The sequence below is a fragment of the Microcaecilia unicolor genome, chromosome 2 (genome assembly GCF_901765095.1).
Source record: "Microcaecilia unicolor chromosome 2, aMicUni1.1, whole genome shotgun sequence".
In the NCBI taxonomy this organism is placed as follows: domain Eukaryota; kingdom Metazoa; phylum Chordata; class Amphibia; order Gymnophiona; family Siphonopidae; genus Microcaecilia; species Microcaecilia unicolor.
The window spans coordinates 500,870,484-500,898,010 of record NC_044032.1 but is presented as its reverse complement, the minus strand read 5'-3'; the positions used below and the strand labels follow the sequence as shown (position 1 = coordinate 500,898,010).

The 27,527-nt window shown below is 47.4% G+C and overlaps 1 protein-coding gene across 1 annotated transcript in view; it reads left to right on the top strand.

Moving 5' to 3' along the window:
- KIAA0232 (KIAA0232 ortholog) overlaps window positions 1–27,527 on the top strand; it is a 323,689-nt gene that overhangs the window by 6,444 nt on the left and 289,718 nt on the right. The window contains 1 exon segment of the mRNA XM_030192183.1: window positions 23,372–23,506. The gene's annotated coding sequence lies outside the window, so the exon portion shown is untranslated.

Genomic DNA, 27,527 nt, shown 5'->3' with positions numbered 1-27,527 from the left:
CGGTCTACCTCGACTGCTTATGGCCAGGTGTGGTGAATTTTCAAATCTTGGTGTGCGGAGTGCTGTGTCTCCGTGCCAGACTTCTCTTCCACAGATTTTAGCATTCCTGCAGGATGGCCTTACACGTGGTTTGGTGGTACAGTTCCCTACAGGTTCAGGTTGCGGCATTGGCATATTATTGGGGCTGCTTTTTGCATTCTTTCTTGGTGGCTCACCCGATGTGCATTTTTAAGGAGTAAATTGGCTTAAACCTCCGCTTCGATCTGTGTGTCCAGCATGGAATCTCGATCTGGTATTGTGGGCCCTTAAAGTGCTGTTTGAACCTTTGTGCCGGGCTACTTTAAAGGATCTCACGCTGAAGACTCTTTTCTCCTCCCCATTGCATTGCCACGATGGGTTTTCGAGCTCCAGGCATCCTGTTGGAAACCCTTCCTCCGTTTTTCTCTGGAGTGAGTGACGATACATACCATTCCCTCCTTTCTGCCTAAAGTGATTTTTGTCCTTTCATCTCAATCAGCCATTGTTTCTACTGGCTTTTAGGGAAGAGGCTTACCTTTGAGAATTTGCTTCCTTTCGTCTTTTGGATGTTCAGAGTTCTGTGTTAATTAGAGGTCACCAATGTTGGACCATTTGTTTTCTTCTGGTGGGTCCCCGCAAGGGGGCGTTGTCGATAGCCATAATTACCTGTTGGTTCAAGGAAGCTATTGCTTCAGCTTATTTATTGGAGGGTAAACCTGCTCAGAGTCATTTTCAGGCGCATTCTACTAGAGCGGTTGCATCCTCTTGGGCAGAGACCCAGATGATCCCATTATCTGACATTTTGAGAGCGGCGATGTGGTCGTTGCTGCACACCTTTTCCAGATGTTACCGTTTGGATACGGCAGTGTGCGCAGATGTGGCCTTTGAAGCAACAGTGTTTTCTTAGAGAGCTTCTTCGTGTTCCCACCCTACTTAAGGTATGCTTTTTTTTTTTTTTGTATCCCATATGTCTCTGGATTCATCTGCTGCTGATGCTAAGGAATGAAATATTGTCTTACCTGATTTTCTTTCCTTTAGGTGAAGCTGGTGAATCCAGAGGCCCTCCCTTTCTCATCAGTTCTGCTTTGTTTGGGGGTTGCTGCTGTTGGTTTCTGTGTTATGAAGTTAGGTATTCTTCAATATGCTTTGACATTGGTTTTGTGAAAGAGGAGAAAGTTATTTACCTTTCCTGGGATTTCCTTCTGCTTTGTTACTCAAATACTGACTAGGCAGGAGCATGATGTCACATGTACCACTTCAGTCTGGTAATCTTATCTCCACCTGCTGGTAGATGGACACAACCCACAAGTCTCTGCTTAAAGTAAAGAAAATTATCAGGCAAGACATAATTTTTTTGATGTACAGAGTCCAGAAGGCTCCCAAGTTTGAGAAGCAGCAGCTTCCTCACCATTACATGGTGGTTGAATCCTCCTTCAAAAGGTCCAGAATTTCCAGGACCTGTGCCATGGCACCCCGGGAAGGGATTCTTGAATTCTGGAGTTATTGTGTTTTTTTTTTTTTGTTTTTTTTGGAAGAAAGGTTTTTCAGGGCACTCTTCTTTCTTTCACACAATCCTATCGGTTCTACATGAGCCTCCACCTGAAGAAGTTATTTTGCAATGTGGCAGAGTTTGCAGATGCTTTGCATGTAGAGCATGCCGCATGTCTCCTCTAGATAGTAGCCAACCATAAGGAGCGTTGAAACTACACACTTGTATTTATTTAAATTACTTATTTTGCTCCATCTACAATTCTAAACAGATAACTGAGAATAGTTTGGGCAACCTATGATTATTTTGATGTGGTGTCCAGAGTCTTCGCCTCTAGGTATTGGTATGTTCAGTTTCCTGGCTTCTTGTTCTAGATATAGAACTAGAAGTTCAGAAGAAACTCGTAGGTGTTCCCCACTGAGCTGAGGATTATTTTGCAGGAATTCCAAGTTCTGTGTTTGTTAGCTTTATATACTGCCACTTCTAGACAAATGTCGCAGCAGTTCACAAAATGGGAGCTATAATATAATTAAAATAAGAAAAGACCGCCAAAGTATAAACAGAAAATCGCTCAACTAGAGAAGTGCACTCAGCAGGCAATCCAAGGTTTTGGCTTTGTACAGTGCTGCCAGGTGGTCAACGAGGAAAAAGTTTGGATTTGATTGGGGGAAGGGGAGAATTGTTGCAAAGCTTGGGGGCTAAGAAGAAAAATGCAGAATGTCTAGTTGATTCATGGGAACCCTGTTTGGAGGAGGGAAGGACAACGACGGTGGGCACTCAGGGAACGAAGAGGACAGGCGGGGGTATAGGGGATAATAGCGGGAGAAAGAGCGGGGTGCCAGAGTGGAGAGTTTTGTGGATAATGCAAATAATTTTGAACCAAGCATAGTATTTTACAGGTAACAAGTGCAAAGAGGCTGAAACAGAATCAGAACGACGGGCTTTACAAAGAAAACGCACTGTAGCATTTTGCAGGGTTTGAAGATAGTGTAACTGAAAACCAGAGAGACCAAGATGCACATTACAATAATCAAGATGGGAAGTTAAGTAGACATGGATCAGGGAGTGAAGTTGGGAAACATCCATCAACTTAGCAGTAGAGCGAGGACGGCATAAAGAAAAGAATCCATGCTAAAGAACCAGGAGACCTGAGAACTAAAGAAGAGCACAGAGTCTAGAACAACACAGAGATGATAAAATGAATCGATTGGGGGAATTAGAGAATCAATGAGAGGGAACTAAAGAGGGTTTAGAAAGGTGACCAGTAATCTAGCAGTTTTTGAAGTAACAGTTTTTGAAGCATTCAGAGCAAGACAGTGGTCACACAACGAATGGGGAAACAGCAGAAAGGCAAAGTTGCATAAGATTGAGATCGGGGTATAAGGGAGGGGATGGAAAGTGCAGGAGGATATCATCAGCATAGCTAAAGAAACGTATATTAAAGCTTTGAATGAGAGTAGCCAAGGGACTAAGAAAAATATTACAGAAGGGGGGAAAGGATAGCGCCCTGTGGAACTTCACTGAAGAGGAAGATAGAAAATGCCACGGGAGAAAAGATGTTAAACGAGAGAACAGTACCTGAAAAACCAGTAACTGCAAGCCTTGCAAGAAGAAGAGTGATCTATTAAATTGAAAGCAGAAGAAAGATCAAGAGAAACAAGAAGTGAAATAGAACCCGCTTCCAAGGAAGAATGATGATCAATTAGAAGTGCTGCAATTTGTGGTTTTGGTGCTGTGAGAGAAATGGAAACTTGATTGGAGAGGGTGCAGAATAGAGAGATCATTGATACAGGTAATTAGTTGATTAAAAGTGATTAAAAGCAAGTCATTCAGTGATTTTGGAGAGTATGCACAAATTAGAAACTGGTCTGTAGTTCTCTGTGTGATGAGGATCAAGGGAAGGCTTTTTAAGGAAGTGAATGACTTACAGCTTTTTTCCAAGAGGAGGGAGCCTAACCAAGAGAGACTCAGTGACACCATCCAAAGCAACAAAGGGGACAGACCATGATGTAAAATTTTAAGGCAGCTAAAGGGACAAGATCAAGAGAGCAGGTTATAAGGTGCATAGAAGAAAGAAGAGTGGTCAGCTGGGTCGGAGAAGGAATAGTGAAAGTAGGGAGAAGAGAGAGATTGAGGGCCAGAAGAGGGGAAGAGTTCTCAAGGGAGGCCACTTGAGAAGAGAAAAAGGTGAGAGTGGATGCCAGAGGAGGAGGACAGGCTGCGACAGACTGGGGGGGGGGGGGGGGGGAGGAAGACAATTGGGAGACTACCTGGAAGAGTTTCTTAACAGGGCACCTGGAGTGGGAAATAAGATGAGAAAAATGAACACTTAGTATTATGAAGTTGGGAGTGGTAATTCCTGTTAATAGAATGGAAGCACATGAGGAGAGAAGTGGGAACGATCCTTACGCCACAGACGCTCTGCTCTACGAACTTGATGACGAAGGAGGACAAGTCGGTGATGAAACCAAGGTTGCCTGCGGCCAGAAGCAAAACCCAAGGGAAGTGGATTGGAAAGACGAGGAAACTGAGCTGATAAATGTTGCGTGCCAGATAGAGGCCGTGGAATCCAATGGGAGGGAAAAGAAGTCCGGAGCAACGCGAGTAAACAAGGGGGTGCAAGAACCTGGGTCCTTGAAAGCGGATCGGGAGGGGGGGGCATGGTCCCGCACAGACAGTAAGGAAGAGAGAAGTGAAAGGAAAGAAAGAAGTGATCTGACTATAGAGAGGGGGGGGGGGGCTTGAGAAGGCGGAAACCGAGGAAATGGATGAATCACAGACAGTAGAAATAGAAGGTGGGCAATAGAAAAGAAGAGGATTGTGGAGAAACTTTGGGAACCAAAAATTCAAAATAAGGAAGAGGGGAAGGACAAATTTCAACAGCAGGAAATGAAACGGGAAAACATAACCAAGCTTCCACCCCGTCTTGAATGTCAAGCAAGGTGGAAGGCAGCAGAGTTCGGGGGAAGTCATTGATAGAGGTATGCCTCCTCACCTTCGCAGAGCCATGTTTCTGTAAGACAAAGCACATCAAGCTGATAAGCAGTAAAAAGATGCCGAATGAGACTGGACTTAGTTTTGAAGGAATGACAGTTAAGAAGACCAAAGTTCCAAGAGGGAGCAGGTAAGGGCAAAGGAGAATAAGGCAGGACTTGAATGTAAGTGAGGGAGAAAGTGAAGGGTAGGTTTAGGGTTACAGTGGCCTCAGTAAATGGGAATTGGGAACATGGAAGGAGCCTGGGAATGCACGGAAAAGTCCATGCAATGCAACTGATGAAAAAAGGTTGGTAAGTGTAAATGAAGGGGGAAAAATAAATTGCATTCTAGGAAAAAAAAAAATCAGTGATAGAAAAACAGTCAGAAAAAGGGTTCACCCCAAGGAGCACGTGTTATCAAGTTGTATTTTTTTGTTTGTTTTTAGTGTGGCAGTAGCTTACGGTAATGAACGGTGAAGAGTATATAATTTGATTTCGTATGAGTAAGATTATTTCAAGCAGTTTGTATTGGTGTTACTCAGTGATAGTGTCAGACCAGGGGAGTTATTGACTTCTCTGTACCTCACAGAAGCCTATCTGCATATTGTGATATGAGAAGCACACAGGCACTCCTATGATTCTGTATCCTTTGCCGCTACTTTCAGTTCAAGTTGATGCTGTTTGGTCCACACCTTCTTTAGGATTATGGTGGTGATAGCAGTTCACCTATTGAAGCAGAGCATTAAAGTGCATCCCTGTTTGGATGGCTTGCTCATTCAGGCAACTCCAGGGCAGCAATCTACCTACTAGAGAAGCTCAGCTAGGTAATGAACTTGGACAAGAGCCAGTTGGTGTCCTCTCTGGGAGTGCATTTCAAACATGAGGCAGGGTTCTATGTTTTGCCCAGAGGCGCAGATGCTCAGGAAAGAGCTCTCTGTGCCAGTAGGTCCTTCAGACCTGCAACTATCTCCAGTTGCTCTGTTTCATGGCAGCGATGCTGGAGGTGGTACCCTGGGCAAGAGCCCACATAGTGCCCACTTCAGACGGTGCTTCTAACCTTTTGGGCCCCACACACCCAGGATTTTGGTGTAGCTTCTCCTACCTATGTGTTTGTCACCCACTTCCTTAGGGGTATTCCTCTAGATCCTCCCGATTTGGATGATGGTTACTATAGATATGAATCTGTCAGGCTTCAGAGCTAATGGTCTGGGTCAGCCCATCCAGGGCCTTGTACCATGCAAATTCCAACCAGGTACCCCAACCTTCTAGTGATGAGGATGGTGCAGTTGGTACTGTACTTTCTCCCAGTAATGAGCGATAAAGCGGCTCAAGTACTGTCACAGTGTCAACTCAGTGACCTATATCAACAGGCAAGGAGTGCTGAGGAGGCATTGGAAGCAGCTAGTTGTGCATCTGGGCAGTAAAGCAGCATAAGGAGTGTCAAAGCAAATGCAAGGTGCAGATAAAGAAAGCCAAGAGGGATTACGAAAAAAAGATAGCAGTAGAGGCAAAAAAACGTAGTAAAAACCTTTTTTGGTATATTAAATGCAGGAAGCCGGCAAAAGAATCAGTTGGGCCGCTGGATGACCGAGGGGTAAAAGGGGCGATCAAGGAAGACAAAGACGTAGCGGTGAGATTAAATGAATTCTTTGCTTCGGTCTTCACCAAGGAAGATTTGGGTTACTGGTGTCGGAAATGGTATTTCAAGTGGACGAATTCACAGTAAACCTGGAGGACGTAATGGGCAGTTTGGCAAACTGAAGAGTAGCAAATGACCTGGACCGGATGGTATTCATTCTAGAGTACTGATAGAACTGAAGAATGAACTTGCGGAGCTACTGTTAGTGATATGTAATTTATCCTTAAAATTGAGCGTGGTACCGGAAGATTGGAGGGTGGCCAATGTTACGCCCATTTTTTAAAAAAGGTTCCAGGGGAGATCCGGGAAATTATAGACCGGTGAGTCTGACTTCAGTGCTGGGGAAAATGGTAGAGGCTGTTATTAAAAACAAAATTACAGAGCACATCCAAGGATATGGATTACTAAGACCAAGTCAGCACGGCTTTAGCGTGGGGAAATCTTGCCTGACCAATTTACTTCAATTCTTTGAAGGAGTAAACAAACATGTGGACAAAGGGGAGCCGGTTGATATTGTGTATCTGGATTTTCAAAAGGCGTTTGACAAGGTGCCTCATGAAAGGCTACAGAGGAAACTGGAGGGTCATGGGATAGGAGGTAATGTCCTATTGTGGATTAAAAACTGGTTGAAGGATAGGAAACAGAGAGTGGGGTTAAATGGGCAGTATTCACAATGGAGAAGGGTAGTTAGTGGGGTTCCTCAGGGGGTCATTGATAGGACCGCTGCTCTTTAATATATTTATAAATGATTTACAGATGGGAGTAACAGAAGGACCTTATGAGACTGGGAGACTGGGCGGCTAAATGGCAGATGACGTTTAATGTGAGCAAGTGTAAGGTGATTCATGTGGGGAAAAAGAACCCGAATTATAGTTACGTCATGCAAGGTTCCACGTTAGGAGTTACGGACCAAGAAAGGGATCTGGGTGTCGTCGTTGATAATACACTGAAACCTTCTGCTCAGTGTGCTGCTGTGTCTAGGAAAGCGAATAGAATGTTGGGTATTATTAGGAAAGGTATAGAAAACAGGTGTGAGGATGTTATAATGCTGTTGTATTGTTCCATGGTGCGACCGCACCTTGAGTATTGTGTCCAATTCTGCAGCGAAGGGCAACAAAAATGATAGTGGGGATGGGATGACTTCCCTATGAAGAAAGACTAAGAAGGCTAGGGCTTTTCAGCTTGGAGAAGAGACGGCTAAGGGGAGACATGATAGAGGTATATAAAATAATGAGTGGAGTGGAACGTGGATGTGAAGCGCCTGTTCGTGCTTTCCAAAAATAGTAGGACTAGGGGACATGCGATGGAACTACAGTGTAGTACATTTAAAACAAATAGGAGAAAATGTTTTTTCACTCAACGCGTAATTAAACTCTGGAATTCATTGCCGGAGAATGTGGTGAAGGCAGTTAGCTTGGCAGAGTTTAAAAAGGGGTTGGACGGTTTCCTAAAGGACAAGTCCATAGACCGCTACTAAATGGACTTGGGAAAAATCCACAATTTCGGGAATAACATGTATAGAATGTACATTTGGGAAGCTGCCAGGTGCCCTTGACCTGGATTGGCCGCTGTTGGGGACAGGATGCTGGGCTTGATGGGCCTTTGGTCTTTTCCCAGTATGGCATTACGTATGTACTTATGCTGTGTTTTTGGTGGTGCATGCCAAAGGGATGGGCCATATGCAGGTGGACTTTCTCAGCTGAAACGACTTGGATTTGGGAGAGTAGGAGCTCAGTCCCTGGGGAGGTGGATGGCTGTGCTTGACCTGATGGTATTTCAGCAAAATGCCTAAAGTTTCCTCCTCTTTGGCTGCAGGAAGGAGTTTGGTTCAGCTGGCATTGATACTCTTGTTCTGCTGTGGCAGCAACAAGAGCCCCTCTACATGTTCCCACCTTGGCCTCTAATTGGCAGGGTCCTTCAGAAGGTAGCCATTCATTTTCTGGTGATTTTAGTGGCTCCTGATATGTGGATCTTGTGCACTTCGTTGGTGGGTCTTCTACTCCCTCTCATGCAAGGGTTGAGACTCCTTAGGCAGGACCTGGTAGTAGAGAGTTGCACGGGAACTGGAATCTAACCTATCCCAGCCATAAGTAATATCCTCCATTCCTGGCCCACCCATCCCTGCCACACCGCATTACACCCCATCGCTCGGACACCTTGATCCCCCCCACCCCACACACACACACACACACACACACACACACACAAGAAATCCAGATTCTATAAGCAGTGAGGATACTGGTAAAAGTAACATAAATGCATTTTCTTCCAGACTCTGCTAAATACAAAATTTATAAAGATGTACATTTTCAAAAAGGCAAATGTACATGAGCAGCATGTCCCCCTTTCCCTTTCCTCCCATCCCCTTCTATCACGTGTGCTCTTCCCCACCCTTTTCCTTCCCCTTCCCCTCTCCATGTACATCCCCTTACCACTTTTTTCTAGTCTCTTTCTGCACCGGCACTGCATCTTTTTTACAGCCCTCCTATCTTACCAATCTTTCTTTCCAGCCCCCTCCCTCTATCCATCTACCCACCTTTTTTTACAACCCCTCTCACCTACTTAACTAATCTTTTCTGTCCACCTTTTTTCCCCCCAGCCACGAATGACTCCATTCATCCATCAAATCCACCCACCCACCATAAGTACATAAGTATTGCCATACTGGGACAGACCAAAGGTCCATCAAGCCCAGTATCCTGTTTCCAACAGTGGCCAATCCAGGTCACAAATACCTGGCAAGATCCCATAAAAGTACAAAACATTTTATGCTGCTTATCCCAGAAATAAGCAGTGGATTTTTCCTGTCCATTTTAATAATGGTCTGTGGACCTTTCCATTAGGAATCCGTCCAAACCAATATGCTTGTCTCCATCTCTCTCTCTCTAAATTTCTGCAGGCAACCACCCCAGTGACAAATGAAAATTTATTGTATATTGCCTTCCCAGCATGTATCTTTAACACCCTGGTAGTTTAGTGGTCTCTTCGGGGCAGAAAACATCCCCATTCTTTCCTGCCTTGCTGCTTCTGAACTTGTTGCCGCTGCTTCTATATAATGGCTACCGAGACTTAAAGCGGCAACGGCCTTGCGAGACTTCCATGGAAGTCTTGCAGGGCTGTCGCTTGAAGTCTCTGCAGCCATTTTAATGAAGTGGAAATAGCGGGGCAGGAAAGAATGGGGATCTTTCCTGCCCTGAAGAGGCCACTAGACCGCCAGAGTGTATAGAGGTATAAGTGGGGATGGTGTTCTGAGGATGGAAGGGAACTCCCGTCTGTGCTTCTGTGGGAATCCTGCAAGACCTATGTCCATCCCTGTGGGATTCCCGATTACTTGCATCTGTCCCCATTCCAGTGCAGCTCTCTCTACCTGGTAGTCATGGAAGATCCAGATCCCTTCTGGCTCATGTCATGTTCCTTGAGAGGTGGTGTTTGAAAAACAAGGGTTTATTACGCCTCCATAATTTCCACAGTGTTTATTAGTATTTGACATACCACATAAAACCTAAAACAGGCTTCTATGTGGCTTACAAGGTTAAAATAATCAATAGAGATAACAGGTGACAACAGCTGAAAAGACTAGAGTTTGTTAATGTTGAGGACAAAGGTCTCTGAGAAAAGAAAAATCTTGTGCTTTATTGAACAAAGTGAGAGGGTTGATTCTTCAGTTGAAAGGCTGATGCATTCCAGAGTTTTGGACCAAGATAACTAAATGCTGTTTGCTGAGAGATGGTGATTTTTGGGGGAAGTGGTAAGTGGAAGCTGAAGAATGAAGACTGTTATGCTTTTAAAATAGAATAGTAAATCTTTTGGAATCCAATGGATTGCAGGATCTGAGGCAACATGGTTTCACTAGAGTCAGGTCTTGTCGAACAAATCTGATTATTCCATAGCGTCCCACAGATCATTCCAGAGATGAGTGGGTTATGTCCCGCTACCAGCAGGTGGAGATAGAGAACCTCAAAGGTTTGCCATATATGGACCTGTGTCTCCATCTTAGCCTCAGTATTCTCTCTATCACAGCAGGTGGATGGACATATCCTGTGCTGCAGTCTGAGCTTGCTTCTAACCTATTCCCTCAGGTTTAGTTGAGCTGGGGGTCTTAGCTGGATTCTGCCTTTTTGGGGTACACCTGGTGGTGCCAGGTCCCTCCCCCACTTCTCTGCCCTCCTTTCCTCTCAGCATGTGCTTCTCATGCGCCTTGTTTTCCAGATTTAAAAAAAAATTTGATCTTCAGACAGGCAGTTATTCTGCCACTCAGATACTGAGAAGTCTGCTGTGAGTATTTAGTCTTTTATTTCTGCAGGTTTTCTGTACTCCTTCAGTCACGGTTCGAAGAGGGAGCGTGGGCTTGGCAGACGTTTGTTTGCCGGTAGCCACCATTTTATGGATTCACGGTGTGGTAGCAACAGGCATGAGATATTTGTTTTTCAGATAGGGGCGTCTTCATCTTGCTTCCCGGTTTGCCCTTCTCCCCCCCTCCGGTTTGTACTCTTTGCTGGTGCTTTTTGGGCATTTGTTTGCAGGCAGCCACCATTTTTAGGAGTCGCTTCGGTGGTGCCTGCAGGCACGGGATATTTGTTTTCAGGGGTGCCTTTTTCTTGCTTCCCGGTTTGTCTGAGGCTCCCCTTTGGTTCTTCTCTTGCAGGGGTGATGTGGTGGCGCCAGTTTCCCGGGCTGTGGCAGTTTTGTTTCCTCGGTCCTCCTTGAATTTTGGAGAGGTTCAAGCTAGCCCGCTTCGTGCGTGGTTATTTTTCTAGCGCTGCTGCCCAGTTTAGAGGAGCCTTTGCTTCTTGTTGTTTTGGACAGCCTTTTTCTCTGGTCCCGTGTCTCCTTATTTTTGTCAGTGGTTTTCACAGCCAATTCTTCCAGCGCTGTAAGTTTCCTCCCTCAGCTTCCTTGTTTATTCTGGCTCTTGGCCTGCGGACACTCAGGGTCCCTTTTCCCTACTACTGCTAAGCTTTTCCTTACCACTGCTAATTGTACGCGGCGCTATACACGCTTTATTTGCAGGTACTTTCTCTGGCCCTTGAGGGCTTAATTTCTAAGTTTTGTTTTTTGAGGTAATGGAGGATTGTGTGACGTTGGGGTCATGGGAAGCTGCAGTGGGAGTCGGGCCTTGTTCCCGGGATCACGGTCCGCTGCACAGACCGCTGGAATACTCCTCCACTCCTTCCTGTGGTGGGTGGCCCTTGTTTGGAATTTTTTTCCTGGGGGCCTGTGGTATCAGACTTTCTGGGTAGATGTCGGCAAATAGGACCTGTGCAGTCCAAGTGTACTCTACAGTTCAGCTCCTTGTTTAAGATACTGTATTTCTTTGTCTGACCTTGTTTGCCTTGCTTTGTCAGGGTGCAGGGTGCTTCCCCTTTTCAGAGGTAGTCTCTCCAGCTCTGCTACCTTTGCAGTGGCCTAGCTGAGTGCTGCCGGTACCGGCATTCTGTGAGATGGGGGGGTTACCCTTCGAAATGCTTCTCTTGTCTCTGGTGCTCTCCAGGTTTTTTGGAGTTCTTCCCATCCTTTTCCTGCAGAATTGTTTGTTGGCTGTGCTGCTTGGAGTTGGACTGACAGGGCTTCTGGGTCTTTGGACCAGGCCCACTGGGTCGGTGTGGGGCCTGCAGCCCTGGTTTTAGGTCCAGATACTGGCAGAGTTAGTTCTAGCATCTCTCCTGTAGACAGTGGGACCTAGCTTTCTCAGTTGGGGTTCTCATTTGGGGCGGTATGCAGTGTTCCTGCAAGGTTACTGGTCTGGGTAGACCTTCCTGGCCAGTAGGGATATACTTGTGGGCTTCCAGTGTGTCTAGATCAGTTTGCCCCTCCTCTCCTTCCCCTCCCCGGGGGTTGAGCTGGTAGTTCTGCCAGCCTTTTGGTTGGTTTTTGTGCTGCTGCATCCGGCTTCCCTTTGGGCAGGCGGGCCTACCTTTCTTCTGGATTCTTTCAGGCCGGTCATTTGCCAGGGGGTGGTTGGCCCTTGTAGGCAAATATTATCTCGGGAGGCATTCCTTGTCAGCAGCAGCAGATGAATCCATTAACTGATGGGTGTCTGCCTACCAGCAGGTGGAGATAGAGAACACTGAAAGACCATAGTGCTCTATGGACGGCTAGCTCCATCTGCCTTCAGTATTGCTCTATCTCCAAGCAGGTGTGGACGTAGCTTGATCAGCTCCTGGAAAAATTCTGCCTGGGGTGTCTCCTGTGCTTTTGCCAGTTGAAGCAGGGGTGTTGTGGCTGGTGGTGCCCACTTTGAAGGCATATAGGTTCGCCCTTTCTCTGCCTTACCCGTCCCCCTGCCTACTGGAGTACCTCTGTTGCTGCCTGTCTCCAACTTTCCTCACAGCGTTAAAAATAAAAAAGAAATACGCATTGGTTCTGTGTGGCTGTTCTGAGGCAGTTTTCCATGTGCAGCTTGACTGGAGCTCGTTTGACTCAGTCTTTTGAGGTGAGAGTGGTGCCCAGCTGCTGCGGGGAGGTCCCGCGGACGCCGTTCCGATCAGGGTAAGTTTTGGCGCAAAGCCGCCATTTTACTTATATAATTCCGTCCGGTCGGACGATGGCTGCTGAAGTGGTTAAACGCTGCTCCCATTGTGGTAAACGTAGATCAGCAGCGGGGCTCTGTAAGATGTGCTCTTTAGACGCTAGAGCTGGTATGAGCATGGCGAGCGATGATTCTTCCCGCTCAATGGAGCTGGCAGTGGCGCCCTTTTAGAAACGCCGCACGCCTCGACCCTTGCTGTTGCAGAGGAGTCTGAGGGCAGGGGGACGCCTCAGTTAGAGGGTACCAGAGGAGCTCCTGTTCCCATTTCTCCTGATTCGCAGACAGAGGGTCAGGGTGAGTGCTTCTCCCCGGAGTTTGTGCTTTTAATGCATAAAGCTTTCATGCTGAAAAGAGCTCTGCTGCACGTGTCTGACACTGTGCTGCTACCTGGTTTTCCCCTGGGTGTTGATGGCCCGGGGCTGGCTGATTCCCCCGTGCGTTGGAAGGACGCAAAACACAGATGGGTTAATTCCCCGTCGGGCGGGCGGTGTGGATTCTGAGGGTTCTGGCAGGGCCTCATGGTCTGAAGAGCCAGAGGAAAGTGCCGGTTTGCCATTGGATCTGGATGATCCCAATGTGGTGAGGATTTTCCACCACGATGAGCTGCCAGCGCTCATTTCGGACGCTTTGCAGGCCCTCTCGATTGATGATCCTGCCAAGGGCGAGGCCTCCTTTGGTAATCCGAGGATGGCGAGTACTAAGAAGCCTGCTCGAGCCTTTCCTGTGCATGACTCCAACCAAGAGCTTATTTCAGCTCAATGGTCTGAACCGAAGGGCCTTTGAAAGTGGCCAGGCCTATGGGTCAGCTTTACCCTCTAAGTGAGGAGCACTTGGCCCCTTTGGGGATGCCTAAACTAGACGCCTTGGTCACGGCGGTGACTGAAAGGACCACCCTCCCCGTAGAGGGAGGGGTTGCCCTGAAAGACATACAGGACCAGCGGCTTGAATCCACATTGAAACGGTCTTTTGAAATCTCGGGCCTCGCCTTAAGGACGTCTGTTTGCAGTTCCTATGCTGCCCGGGCCTGCCTTTCTTGGTTAAATCAGGCAGTGGAACAGCCCGCGGATGGTGCGGAGTCCCTCGCTGAGGTTGCACCACGGATGGAGTCGGCCCTGACGCCTTCTATGATCTGGTCAGAGCTTCGGCTAAACAGATGTCTGTGGCGGTTGTGGCCCGCTGCTTTCTATGGTTTTGGCATTGGGCGGCTGACATGGCCTCTAAGCACAGGCTGGTGAAGCTTCCCTTTCGGGGCCACCTGCTATTTGGAGAGGAGCTGGAGAAGGTTGTGAAAGACCTGGGAGACCCTAAACCCCAGCGCTTACCCGAGGATAGGCCGAGGCCTTCTTCCAAGGGTTCTGTGTGGCCCTCCTCTTCTAGACCTCGCTTCCGTGAAGCTCGCAGGTATCGCCCGGGGCGCTCTGCTGGGGTTTCTCAGTGTGCCCGTTTTCAGCAGAGGAACTTGCTTGGACAAGCGTTCTGCAGCGGCCGGTTCAAGGCTCGGAGTTCAGGGGTGGCCCCCTCAATGACGGGGTGCCGGTCCATTTCTCGATTCCTGCAGTAGGAGGACGTCTTTCCCTCTTTCTCGAGGAATGGACCGAGATTACCTCCGATCAGTGGGTCCTGGACCTGATCAGAGAAGGTTACCGATTGGAATTCAGCGCCCCAGTGAGAGATGTGTTTGTGGAGTCCCAATGCGGTACTGCCGTCAAACGGGCAATGGTAGAGGAGACCTTACAAGTCTTGTTGCACCTTGGAGCTGTGATCCCTGTGCCTCCCGCCAAATGCGGCTGCGGTCGCTACTCCATTTACTTTGTGGTGTCTCGAAAAGGTGGGTCTTTCTGACCGATTCTCGACTTAAGGTCAGTCAACGAGGCTCTAAGAGTGCGACATTTTCGCATGGAAACCCTGCGCTCAGTCATTGTGGCTGTACAGCCAGGAGAGTTTCTCACGTCTCTGGACCTAAAAGAAGCTTGCTTGCGCATTCCTGTTTGGCCCCCGCATTAACGATTTCTCCGGTTTGCGGTGTTGGGAAAACATTTCCAGTTTCGGGCCTTGCCTTTTGGCCTCGCCACAACTCCCCGCACCTTTTCCAAGGTTATGGTGGTAGTATCTGCTTTTCTCAGGCGACAGGGTATCCGGGTTCTCCCGTACCTCGACGACTGGCTCATCAGAGCGGATTCGGCAGACGAAAGCTGTCTGGCCACCGCCAGAGTGGTCTCAGTTCTGCAATCTCTGGGCTGGGTCGTCAATATACCCAAAAGTCACCTGACCCCCTCTCAATCTCTCGCATATTTTGGGGGTCCGGTTCGACACGGCTTCGGGGTTTGTCTTTCTACCTGACCAAAGGCGGTGCAAGCTTCAGAATCAGGTCCGTCTGCTCCTGAGGATGCCTTGCCCTAGAACTTGGGACTTTGTCCAGCTGCTGGGGTCGATGACGACCACTTTGGAGGTAGTGCCATGGGCGAGAGCGCACTTGAGACCTCTGGAGATTGCCCTGCTTCAACGATGGTCTTCAATGTCCCAGGATTAGCAACACAGACTCGCGTGGCTCCCTGCGACCCGGCTCAGTATGGAGTGGTGGCTCTCCGACAGCATGCTGCGGTGAGGAATGCCACTGGCGCTTCCATCTTGGTGCCTGGTGATAACCGATGCCAGCCTGGTCGGCTGGGGAGCACATTGCAAGGGAAGCTATGCCCAGGGCCTGTGGACACCCGCGGAATCAGAGTGGTCCATCAATCGCTTGGAACTGAGAGCGATATTCCAGGCTCTTCTGGCCTTTCACAAGACTCTGGAGGGGCTGGCTGTCAGAGTTCTGTCGGACAAAACGACAGCAGTGGCCTACATAAATCGACAGGGCGGCACTCAGTGCAGAGCACTGGCGGCGGAGGCTGCTCAGATTTGCCACTGGGCCGAGCTACATCTGCAGCTTCTGTCAGCAGCTCACATAGCAGAACAGCGTGCAAGCCGATTTTCTAAGCAGGCATCAAATCGACCTAGCGGAGTGGGAACTGGCAGACAAAGTGTTTCTTCAGATCTGTGCCAAGTGGGGAACGCCCGTAGCGGATTTAATGGCGTCAAGCGCAAATGCCAAAGTCCCGTGCTTTTTCAGCAGACGGAGAGATCCTCGCTCGGCGGGGTTGGATGCCTTGGCTCAACCCTGGCCTCCGGGCCTCCTGTATGTCTTCCCTCCTTGGCCCTTGATAGGGCGAGTCCTCCTTTGAATCCAGCTACATCAAGGAGTGGTGGATCTCATTGCCCTGGATTAGCCCAGGCCATACATATTCCACGAATTAGAAAAGAAAGACGGAACTCCAAAAGACAGCCGGCCTGGTTGAAAAGTGAGGTGAAGGAAGCTATTAGGGCTAAAAGAAACGCCTTCAGAAAATGGAAGAAGAAACCGTCTGAAAATAACAAGAAGCAGCATAATGAGTGTCAAAGCAAATGCAAGGTGCAGATAAAGAAGGCCAAGAGGTATTAAGTAAAAAAGATAGCATTAGAGGCAAAAAAACATAGTAAAAATTGTTTTCGGTATATTAAAAGCAGGAAGCCGGCAAAAGAATCGGTTGGGCCGCTGGATGACCGAGGGGTAAAAGGGGCGATCAAGGAAGACAAAGACGTAGTGGAGAGACTGAATTCTTTGCTTCGGTCTTCACCGAGGAAGATTTGGGTGGGATACCGGTGTCGGAAATGGTATTTCAAGCGGACGAGTTGGAGAAACTTACTGACTTCACGGTAAACCTGGAGGACGTAATGGGGCAGTTCGGCAAACTGAAGAGTAGCAAATCTCCTGGACCAGATGGTATTCATCCTAGAGTACTGATAGAACTGAAAAAATGAGCTTGCGGAGCTACTGCTAGTGATATGCAACTTATCCTTAAAATCGAGCGTGGTACCGGAAGATTGGAGGGTGGCCAACGTAACGCCCATTTTTTAAAAAAGGCTCCAGGGGAGATCCGGGAAATTATAGACCGGTGAGTCTGACGTCGGTGCCGGGGAAAATGGTAGAGGCTATTATTAAAAACAAAATTACAGAGCACATCCGAGGACATGGATTACTGAGACCGAGTCAGCACGGCTTTTGTGTGGGGAAATCTTGCCTGACCAATTTACTTCCATTCTTTGAAGGAGTAAACAAACATGTGGACAAAGGGGAGCCGGTTGATATTGTGTATCTGGATTTTCAAAAGGCGTTTGTCAAGGTACCTCATGAAAGGCTACAGAGGAAATTGGAGGGTCATGGGATAGGAGGAAATGTCCTATTGTGGATTAAAAACTGGTTGAAGGATAGGAAACAGAGAGTGGGGTTAAATGGGCAGTATTCACAATGGAGAAGGGTAGTTAGTGGGGTTCCTCAGGGGTCTGTGCTAGGACCGCTGCTTTTTAATATATTTATAAATGATTTAGAGATGGGAGTAACTAGCGAGGTAATTAAATTTGCTGATGACACAAAGTTATTCAAAGTCGTTAACTCGCGACAGGATTGTGAAAAATTATAAGAGGACCTTACGAGACTGGGAGACTGGGCGGCTAAATGGCAAATGACGTTTTATGTGAGCAAGTGCAAGGTGATGCATGTGGGAGAAAAGAACCCGAATTATAGCTACGTCATGCAAGGTTCCACGTTAGGAGTTACGGGCCAAGAAAGGGATCTGGGTGTCGTCGTCGATAACACGCTGAAACCCTCTGCTCAGTGTGGTGCTGCGGCTAGGAAAGCGAATAGAATGTTGGGTATTATTAAGAAAGGTATGGAAAACAGGTGTGAGGATGTTATAATGCCGTTGTATCGCTCCATGGTGCGACCGCACCTTGAGTATTGTGTTCAATTCTGGTCGCCGCATCTCAAGAAAGATATAGTAGAATTGGTGCAGCGAAGGGCGACTAAAATGATAGCGGGGATGGGACGACTTCCCTATGAAGAAAGACTAATGAGGCTAGGGCTATTCAGCTTGAAGAAGAGACGGCTGAGGGGAGACATGATAGAGGTATATAAAATAATGAGTGGAGTGGAACAGGAATAACATGTATAGAATGTTTGTACGTTTGGGAAGCTTGCCAGGTGCCCTTGGCCTGGATTGGCCGCTGTCGTGGACAAGATGCTGGGCTCGATGGACCCTTGGTCTTTTCCCAGTATGGCATTACTTATGTACTTATGTGGTATGCGGACCTCCGGCGGATGCTGGTGGAGGCCCCTCTTCCTTTGTCTCTGGTACCGAACCTGTTGATGCAGGGGCCGGTGACCATGGAGGATCCCCGCTGCTTTGGTCTTACGGCATGGCTCTTGAGAGGGCGCATTTGAGAGACAAAGGCTATTCTAACAGTCTTCACTCTCTTGCAGGCCCACAAGCGGTCCACTTCCGTTGCTTATGTTCTGATCTGGCACCAGTTTGAGGCTTGGTGTGTTTCAAAGGTGATCACACCCACAAGGGCTACAGTCTCGCCGATACTGGAGTTTTTGCAGGATGGTTTACAAAAAGGCTTGGCCTACAATTCCCTGCGAGTTCAAGTGGCAGCATTAGCATGCTTTCGAGGGAAGGTTTCTGGCCTTTCCCTGGCCGCTCATCTGGACATTGCCCGATTTCTAAGAGGGGCGCTCTGGCTCCGCCCGCCAGTGCGGCTGCCGTGTCCGGCTTGGAACCTGGGGCTGGTGTTGAAGGCTGTCCAGTGTTCGCCCTTCGAGCCGCTGAGTCGAGCTTCAGAGAAGGATGTGACTCTAAAGACAGTCTTTTTGAGACCCCTTTCTGCAATTCTCAGAGTCCGGAGTTACGGTGCGTACTATGCCTTCCTTCCTGCCTAAGGTGGTTTCAGCATTTCACCTAAACCAGCCCATTTATCTGTCCTCCTTTTCTAGGGAGGAGTTTCCGGAATCTTTTGGGCAGTTACATCTTCTGGATGTTTGCAGGACTTTCTTGCAGTATCTACAAATGACAAATGCCTTCAGGAGCTCTGATCACCTTTTTGTCCTGTTGTCAGGGCCTCGAAGGGGGTCTCCGGCGTCTAAGGCCACTATAGCCCGTTGGCTCAAGGAAGTCATTTTTTCTGCGTATCTGCTGTCAGGATGGTCCCTGCCTGATGCATTTAAAGCGCATTCCACGAGAGCGATTTCCTCTTCGTGGGCCGAAACAGGAGCACTCTCTCTTCAAGAGATCTGTAGTGCAGCTACTTGGGCTTCTAAGCTCTCCTTTGTCCGGCATTACAGGCTGGATGTTGCAGTGAAGCGGGACCACAGTTTGGAGCGCAAGTGCTTGCTCGGGGAGTGTCAGTCTCCCGCCCTAACTAGGGATTGCTTTTTTACATCCCATCAGTTAATGGATTCATCTGCTGCTGATGACAAGGAAGGGAAAATTAGGTTCTTATCTTGGTAATTTTCTTTCCTTTAGTTACAGCAGATGAATGATCCACCGCGAGGAGCTGCCAGCGCTTACTTCTGATGCCTTACAGGCCTTCTCTATTGAAGATCCTGTGATGGGCGAAGTCTCCTCTGGTTATCCGAGGATGGCAAGTACTAAGAAGCCTGCTTCCTAGAGCTTATTTTGGCTCACTGGGCTGACCCTGAGGGGCCTTTGAAAGTTGCCAGGGCAATGGGACACTTATACCCTCTCAGTGAGGAGTACTTGGCACGCTTGGCTGTGCCTAAAGTGGATGCCCTAGTCACGGCTGTGACGAAAAAGACTACCCTCCCAGTAGAGGGAGGGGTCGCCCTGAAGGACATGCAGGACCAACGACTGGAATCAGCAGTCAAACGGTCCTTTGAGATTTCAGGCCTAGCCTTACGGGCATCTGTGTGCAGTTGTTATGCTGCTCGAGCCTGCCTCGCTTGGTTGCAACAGGCAGTGGAACAGCCCGGGGATGGAGCGGAGCCCCTTGTGGAGGTAGCACCGCGGATGGAGTCGGTCTTGTCATTTTTGTCTGACGCCCTCTATGATCTGGTCAGAGCTTCGGCTAAACAGATGACTGTGGTGGTGGCCGCTCAGTGCCTTCTATGGCTACGGGATTGGGCGACTGACATGGCCTCTAAGCAAAGGTTGGTGAAGTTGCCCTTCCAGGGCCTTCTCCTATTTGGTGAGGAGTTGGAGAAAATTGTTAAAGGCCTGGGGGAAACTATACCCCAGTGCTTACTCGAGGGTAGGCTGTGGCCTTCTTCCAAGGGTCAGACGGTTCCCTTCTCTTACAGACCTCGCTTCCGTGAAGCTAGAAGGTACCGCCCAGAGCATTCTGCTGGGTTTACTTCACGTACCCACTTTCAGCAGAGGAACTCCTTTCGCTTGGACAAACGTTCCGCAGCGGCCGGCTCAATTTAGTTGTCTATATGCCTCTTGCAGGCTTCTGAGCTTTCACAGGGCTCTCTTGTGTTTTTTTTCGAGGTTTCCGATGTCTTCCACCTTTCGTATAGACCTTTTGTGCAGTTTGGTAAACAGCAGTTGGGTCTCATGGCTTCCAAGGCTTCCTTTGCTCGGTGGGTGAAGGTGGTCTTGGTCTCTGCTTGTATTCTGGGAGGCTCTTCTCGTGTTGGAAGGCACACTGTCCTGGGCGTGTGACTACATCTCAGGCAAAGGCTTCGTTGTCTTCTCTGATGGATATTTGTAGGGCAGAGGCATGGGCTTCTCTGCTTTCCTTCAGTAGCATGATGGTATAGCGGGGGCCATGCAGGCAGTGGCTGTATTTTGGGGTGTCAATTCTGCTTGTGGCAGGTTCGGCTTCCCACCCTCGTAGGGATAGCTTTTGAACATCCCACTTGTCCTCGAATAGTGGGAATGAACGTAATGGAAGGAGAAATTAGGACTTACCTGATAATTTTGTTTCCATTAGTTCTTTACACTAATCCAGGAGCCCTCCCGTGGTTCGATCCCCTGATTGGTGGCTCTATGCATGGTCTTTTGTATCCTGTTTTCCAGGGACCTTGTCTTTGGATGGTTCTTGGGGCTGGATGTGTTGGTTGCTGACCATGCGCCTGATTGGGCGTTCTTTCTTCCTTGCTTGGGGACTGATACTGAGGAGCTGAGCTGCTAGCAGGGAGCTATGTAGTGGTGCTCAGTTCTGTATTTTCTATCTCCACCTGCTGGTCGATGGACATAACTACCCACTCATCCTGCAATAGTGTGAAGAACTAATGGAAAGAAAATTATCAGGTAAGTCCTAATTTCGCCTTCCGAATTACATGTTGGATACTCTTGGTTTCCTGCTGAAGGGTCTTCGTCTCTTCAGCAGCTAGCCCCTACTGATTCCTTGGTTCTTGACGGGCCTATGGGCTCTCCTGTGGTGCTCTGAGCCAGGTGGGTTTATTCTGCGCTCTTCCCGATGGTCCAGGTGGAGTCCGTCTTAACCAGCTGATACCTTCGATTTCGCTCTATCTTTGCAGGCTCCGTTTCTTTATCCGAGTCTGCAACCGGATACATGTCCTTGCAGTTCACTCTTGCTGTTCGTTGGTTTTGGTCCAGAAATCTTCCTTGTGGGGGTTCTGTGTAGTAGGAGTGACCACGCAGGCGGTGGACCTTGGTCCTTTCCTGGTTGAGGGTGCTCTAGGGTTCCCCAGCCACCGGAGTGTTTTCCCCGGTGATGCTATCTCATCGGCTTGCCATTGGGTTTCGGGTCTTGGTTCCCTCTGGTGGCCTGGTTTTTTTTTTTTACATTTGTACCCCGCGCTATCCCATTCATGGCAGGCTCAATGCGGCTTACATGGGGCAATGAAGGGTTAAGTGACTTGCCCAGAGTCACAAGGAGCTGCCTGTGCCGGGAATCGAACTCAGTTCCTCAGTTCCCCAGGACCAAAGTCCACCACCCTAACCACTAGGCCACTCCTCCATTAGGTGTACTTTTTCCTCAGTGGCAGCATCTCTGGTGGTACGCTGGTATTATTCACTCCGTTCTCTTTAGGGATTGTGCTGTCTTGTCCTAATTGTGGTCTGCTCTGGTACAACCCACTAGTCTCTGGATTGATCTGTGGGACGCTATGGAAGGTAAAATTAGTTCTTATCTGATAATTTTCTTTCCATTAGTCCCAACAGATCAATCCAGAGGCCCTCCCTGTGTTGTCATTGTTTATGGGGCTGTTTTCTTTTGTTTAGGTTCTTGAGATTTTCATTCAGCCGTCAAGCTATAGTTTCTCAATTTGGATATTTCCCTCCTGCGGGAATGGTGGAGGTGATGCCTACTTGGCAAATGTACGAGCAGGAGAAGGCATCTATGTTGGATTTATTTCTTCTGCTGCTGCTTTGGTATCGACAATACTGAGGCTAAGATGGAGACACAGGTACATGTATGGCAAACCTTTGAGGTTCTTGCTATCTCCACCTGCTGGTAGAGGGACATAACCCACTCATCTCTGGATTGATCTGTTGATACTAATGGAAAGAAAATGATCAGGTAAGAACTAATATTTTACCTTTAAACTGAGTCCATTCCCAGCCACCCCCACCTCCTCCTGGTTTGCTTCCTCAACTTTGGAATCTCTCATTCCTGGGGCTTGTTTCAATCTGCTTATTGACCTAAAAAGTTGATTAGGTATGCAATTTTATCTTGTACAACAACCACTATTAAAGATATTCACCTTAGTAATAAGCTGAAGAACTATTGTTGGACACTGTGATACCCAAACCTCCTCTTCCCCCCAGTCATGCTGAGAGATCTATAGATTTTTCTGAACTCGAAAAGGTCCATGTTAGATGACCACCCATTCTTGTCTGACCTTTCCTGTCTACAGAAAGCCATCGGGGGAAAGCAGCTTTACTGTATATTAGATCATATCTATTCTGGATGTAGTCATTTTCCTGATTTTTAACAATTTTATTGCTCAAACTACTACTGTAGTCTTCTTTGTAAATCTAGAATTAGTAGTATTGTTCCCAGTATAGGATTCTTGTTAAAATGCCTTCTTGATAAGCAAAGTATGTAACTTGTTAATTGAGGGAAAATCAACAAAGCAGATTGTGATGAAAAAATGTAATTTATTAATATATTAAAAATCATATACAGTACAGCCCGACACAGGCCATGTTTCGCCCAGCAGGGCTGCTTCAGGGGCTATACAATGATCCTCTACTGTCAAAATATGGTAGATTTGATGAAACCAAATGTACTGAAGACAGCAGTTGTGAATCTTCTAATGTATATGTTGAAAAAAACAGCTCAACCAAATAAACCAGAAAAATGTGCTGACATAAGATATGTCGGACACTCTCTTGATTCTGGTAATGCTCTGTAGGAGTTCTAGGTGGATGTAGTTAAGAGCATGTGCTAAGGGACAAAAAAGTGGCACATTTCTTGGGCAGACTGGATGGACCGTGCAGGTCTTTTTCTGCCGTCATCTACTATGTTACTATGTTAATTGAGTACATATTTGTTGTTTTCTGTAGTTAAATTGAAGTTTAGATCTAACAAAATAAAAATGGCTTGAAAATCAGTGATGCAGGGGTTGCCAACGCAAGTGAAAGTGACAGGTATAGGGACAGATTAACAGGACTGGCGTATCTTCATCTGCTGCTTTTGATAACACAAACATCCTTAGAACTGGCAAATTTTGCACCACAACAGGGTGGAGGCAAATAACACAACTGCTCAACTTAAAGAAATACAAGATTTCTGCATATTCTATGAAAGTCATAAGAGCTTGATTTAGAGAGGGGGAGGTATTTGGTAGCATGGGAATTCAATGGAAAATTTTACATTCTTTTTTTATGTAATTCAGAATTCTGTGAATGAGATTAATTTGTTTTTTTTATTTGCAGGAATACTCTTCAATAAATGTTTGTCACAGAGTCAGGATGCTGATATTTGCTGTTTTTTAGAAGGTGAACACATTTAATGTGCTGCGATGGTTCTGCAGCTGCAGTTGGCAGCATTGGCTGGCAGTCATTTCTTTGGTAAGTGATGATACTATACAGTTTAAAGTTTATCAGTTTAAAAATACTTCCAATTTTTCTTCATTTCTGAGGAGTAGTTAATGTTAGGTTTTGTAAGCTGCTCTTGATTATCCTCAAATATAATGCTGGATTTGTGTATTAAGTTGCTACCATAACTTGGCCTAAACCTATCGTTTTACCCTTTTTGTGATTACCTGTCCGTGTCACCTTAATTTCTAGCCTACACCATTTTTGCAATGTCAGCACACCTGTTTCTATGGTAATACACTTTTTTGAAAATTTTCTGGGCAACACAAATATTTGGAGATATACAGTTACCGGCATTTTTTTTTACACATGCTAGGAAGATACCCAGACTGACTCGGAGGGATATCAAACTGATGCCCAGAAATTAGTTTGCATAATTTTCGATGTAGTTAAGAATTTACAGAATTAAGACAACTTGGTGTGGGGATTAGAAAACATTTTGATGTGCAAATAGTACCTTGTGAGGCATTTTTTATTCTAGCAGCCATAGCAATGTTTTATACAGCAATTTATTCCTTCAGTTTTATAGTAAATGCTTTAATTTTTAATTTCCTTAGCCTCTCGCCAGACTGGCCCAGAATGTGACTGATAGGTTGTGTATGCTTTCCAGCAGGTGGAGACTGAGAAAAAAAACCCCAAACTGTGACTCTAGAGAACGAGCCAATAAGAGCTCTTGCCAGCCAGAGAAAGATCTAGTATTCTCAGTCTCTAGCAGGTGGAAGGTGGTGAGACCTTCAGTCTCGTTCTTTGTTCTTTCGCTTTTATGATTCTTTTGTTAGTTTTACTTCTCTTTAATTCTTAGTTTTTAATCTTATGAGTTGTCTTTGCAGCCGGGTGTGGCGGGAAGAGGCTGAGGCCCTTGTATAGCCTTGGGGGTGTCACTCTCGGGCAGCCTGGTCCCTCCCTCAGTGTCCTCCATAGCATCAGACTGATGCCCTGTGCTTTAAAAAACAAACAAAAAAAACGAACAAGACTTTAATGTACTGATTCTATGCTTGTACCTCAGGCTCTTCGGGGGAAGAGCCACTGAGGCAGGGAGAGGCAGCTGCTACAAAAAAAAAAAAAAGATTCCTTTGTTCAGTGTTTTGCTGTGGGTTGATGTGAACGAGCAAGACAGCTCCCGTTCTCTTTCGATGCTTGCCTTTCTAATTTTTGCTCAGACTTATTTTTTCTTTAGCAAACTTAAAAGAAAACAAAGGGCGCCATGTCAGAAAATCTCTGCTGTTTGGTCTGTCAGTGGCGGGGGCTCAGCAAGACTGGATGTTGCAAATTTTGTATGGCGCTGGAGGGGTTGGCAGAACAGGTGGCTGAGATGCCTAAGGTACCAGCACCAGTATCCGGTGGGGGGGGGGGGGGGGGGGCGATGCGGCTGGTTCTGTTGAAGTTCTTTCGGCTCTGGTTTTGGCGGTACCTGCCACCATTTTGCAGGCTCCTGCGAATTCTCTGTCCCTGCCGGCTTTGCCGATGCCTCAGCCGTCTGTAGTTCTTAGGGGAAGATTGGTGCCTTCAGAGGGGGGTTTCCCCCTGAATTTGTAGTACAAATGTATTAGGCCCTTTTACTCCACAAATCCAGTCCTTTGAAGGCTTCTGGCAAAAGGTCTTCAGAAGGTCAGTTAGTGGCTATAAAGCGGCTCAGACAGTCCTGAGCCAGACCAGGAGATGCCAGCTCTAGTGGAACTGGATTTTATTCCTGAGGGACAGATTTCTGAGGATCTGGCTAAGGTGGAGTGCGGGGCAGAGAGGGTCTTCCTCTGGGAGAAGATCCCTCCATCGTGAGAATTTTTCACAAAGAAGATTGTCACAAGCTCATCTTTTTAGTTTTCACTACTTTACGTTTTGAGGAACAGGAGGCTCCTGTGGTAGAAACTACGAAAGTAGACCTTTTGGCGAAAGGTCTTCGACGGCCTGGAAAGACCTTTCCCATTTATGAGGACATTAGGAACATCATTCAAGCTCATTGGGACGTCCTGGACTCAGCTTTTCGTCCCGCTAGGTCTATGGTGTGGCTTTATCCTGTTCCAGATTTTGACAACGCTCTTCTGCGTCCTCCAGTGGTGGACATGGTGGTCTCGGCTGTTACTAAGAGGAATACGGTTCCAGTAGATGGTGGGACTCTGCTTAAGGACGTCCAGGATTGTCGTATAGAGTCCTCGTTAAAGAGTAGTTTTGATGTCTCTGCCTTGGCGGTGCAGGCGGCGATATGCGGTTCTTTGGTAGCGAGGGCTTGCTTTCACTGGTCTGAGAAGGTGTTAGATCGGGCTTTGGATGATTTGGCAGTAATAGATGCCGAAGTGGCCAAACTGGAGATGGGTTCAGCCTTTTTGGCAGATGCTTTGTATGATCTACTGAGGGCCTCTTTGAAGTCCATGGCTTTGTGTGGCGGCTCGTCACTCTCTTTGGTTAGGTGGCTGGTCGGCTGATGCGGCCTCTAAGTCATAGCTCAGCAGGTTTCCCTTTAAAGGAGGTTTGTTGTTTGGTGATGAGTTAGACAAGCTGGTTTGCAGCCTAGGGGAGACTAAGGTTCTGAGGCTGCCGGAGGATCGGCCCAGGGGGTCTGGGTGCGGTGCTTTCTCGAGTCATGGTAGGGGCTATGATGTTTGTCACTATAGGCCAGATAGTGTGGCTCCGGTTCAGCAGTCCAGCTTTTTCAGAGGACCCAGTCCTTTCGGGGTAGTCGAAGAGGAGGTAGGTAGCCAGGAATTTCCTTCCTGTCTTCATCTCGGCAATGAAGGCTTGCGGGTCCAGCCTCCAGTTCCTGTGGGCGCTCGGTTAGCGCAGTTTTATTGGAAGTGGGCCCAGATTACCTCCAATCAGTGGGTCCTAGAGGTTATTCGGGACGGGTACGCTTTAGAGTTTGCATGTCCTCTTCTGGACGCTTTTGTGGAATCTCTGTCACTCTCAACTCAAAGCCATAGCGGTTGGGGGCACTCTGCGCAGGATTCTCAACCTTCAGGCTATCTGTTCCATTCCCTCTTCAGAACTCTGTTAGGGGCGTTATTCCATATACTTCCTGGTTCCCAAGAAGGGAGGGTTCCTTCCGGCCAATTTTGGATCTCAAAGCAGTCAACCGGGCGCTCAGAGTGTCTTTTCTTATGTAAAGTCTGCGGTTGGTCATTGTGGTGGTCCAGTCCGGGAAATTTGTGACAGCTCTTGACCTGACAGAAGCACATCTTCATATTTCTATTTGGGCTACGCATCAGCGGGCAAGCATTTTCAGGTTCGAGCCCTGCCCTGGCAACAGCTCTTCGTACATTTACCAAGGTGATGGTGGTAGCAGCGGCAGCTCTCGGGATGGGAGGGCATTCTATTTCATCCTTACTTGGAAGATTGGCTGATCAGATCAAAGTCTTACCAGGAGAGTCTTCAGGCCATGGATAGAGTGGTGGGGTTGCTTGGTTTCCTCCCATGATTATATGCTTTGTTACTTCCTATCAGTCACATTCTGGGTTAGTCTAGAGTTACTCTAAGGAAGGAGAAATTAGACTTTACCTGCTAATATGGACAAATGCAAGGTGATGCACATTGGAAAAATAATCCGAATCATAGTTACCTGATGCTAGGATCCACCTTGGGGCTCAGCACACAAGAAAAAGGTCTTGTTATTGATAGTATGCTGAAATCTTCTGTCCAGTGTGTGGTGGCTGCCAAAAAAGTAAATAGGTTGTTAGGAATTATTAGGAAAGGGATGGTGAATAAGATCAAAAACACTGTAATGCCTTTGTATTGCTCCTTGGTGCGTCCGCACCTTGAGTATTGCGTTCAGTTCTGGTCCCTGTATCTCAAAGATGTAGTGGAATTACAAAAGGTTCAAAGAAAAGCGAGCAAAATGATAGAGGGGATGGAACTCCCCTCGTAGGATGAAAGTTTAAAGAGGTTAGGGCTCTTCAGCTTCAAAAGAAACAGATGAGATTAGATATGATTGAGGTCCACAAAATCCTGAGTGGTGTAGAACGAGTAAAAAAAATTTTCTTTTTTTACTCGTTCCGAAAGTACA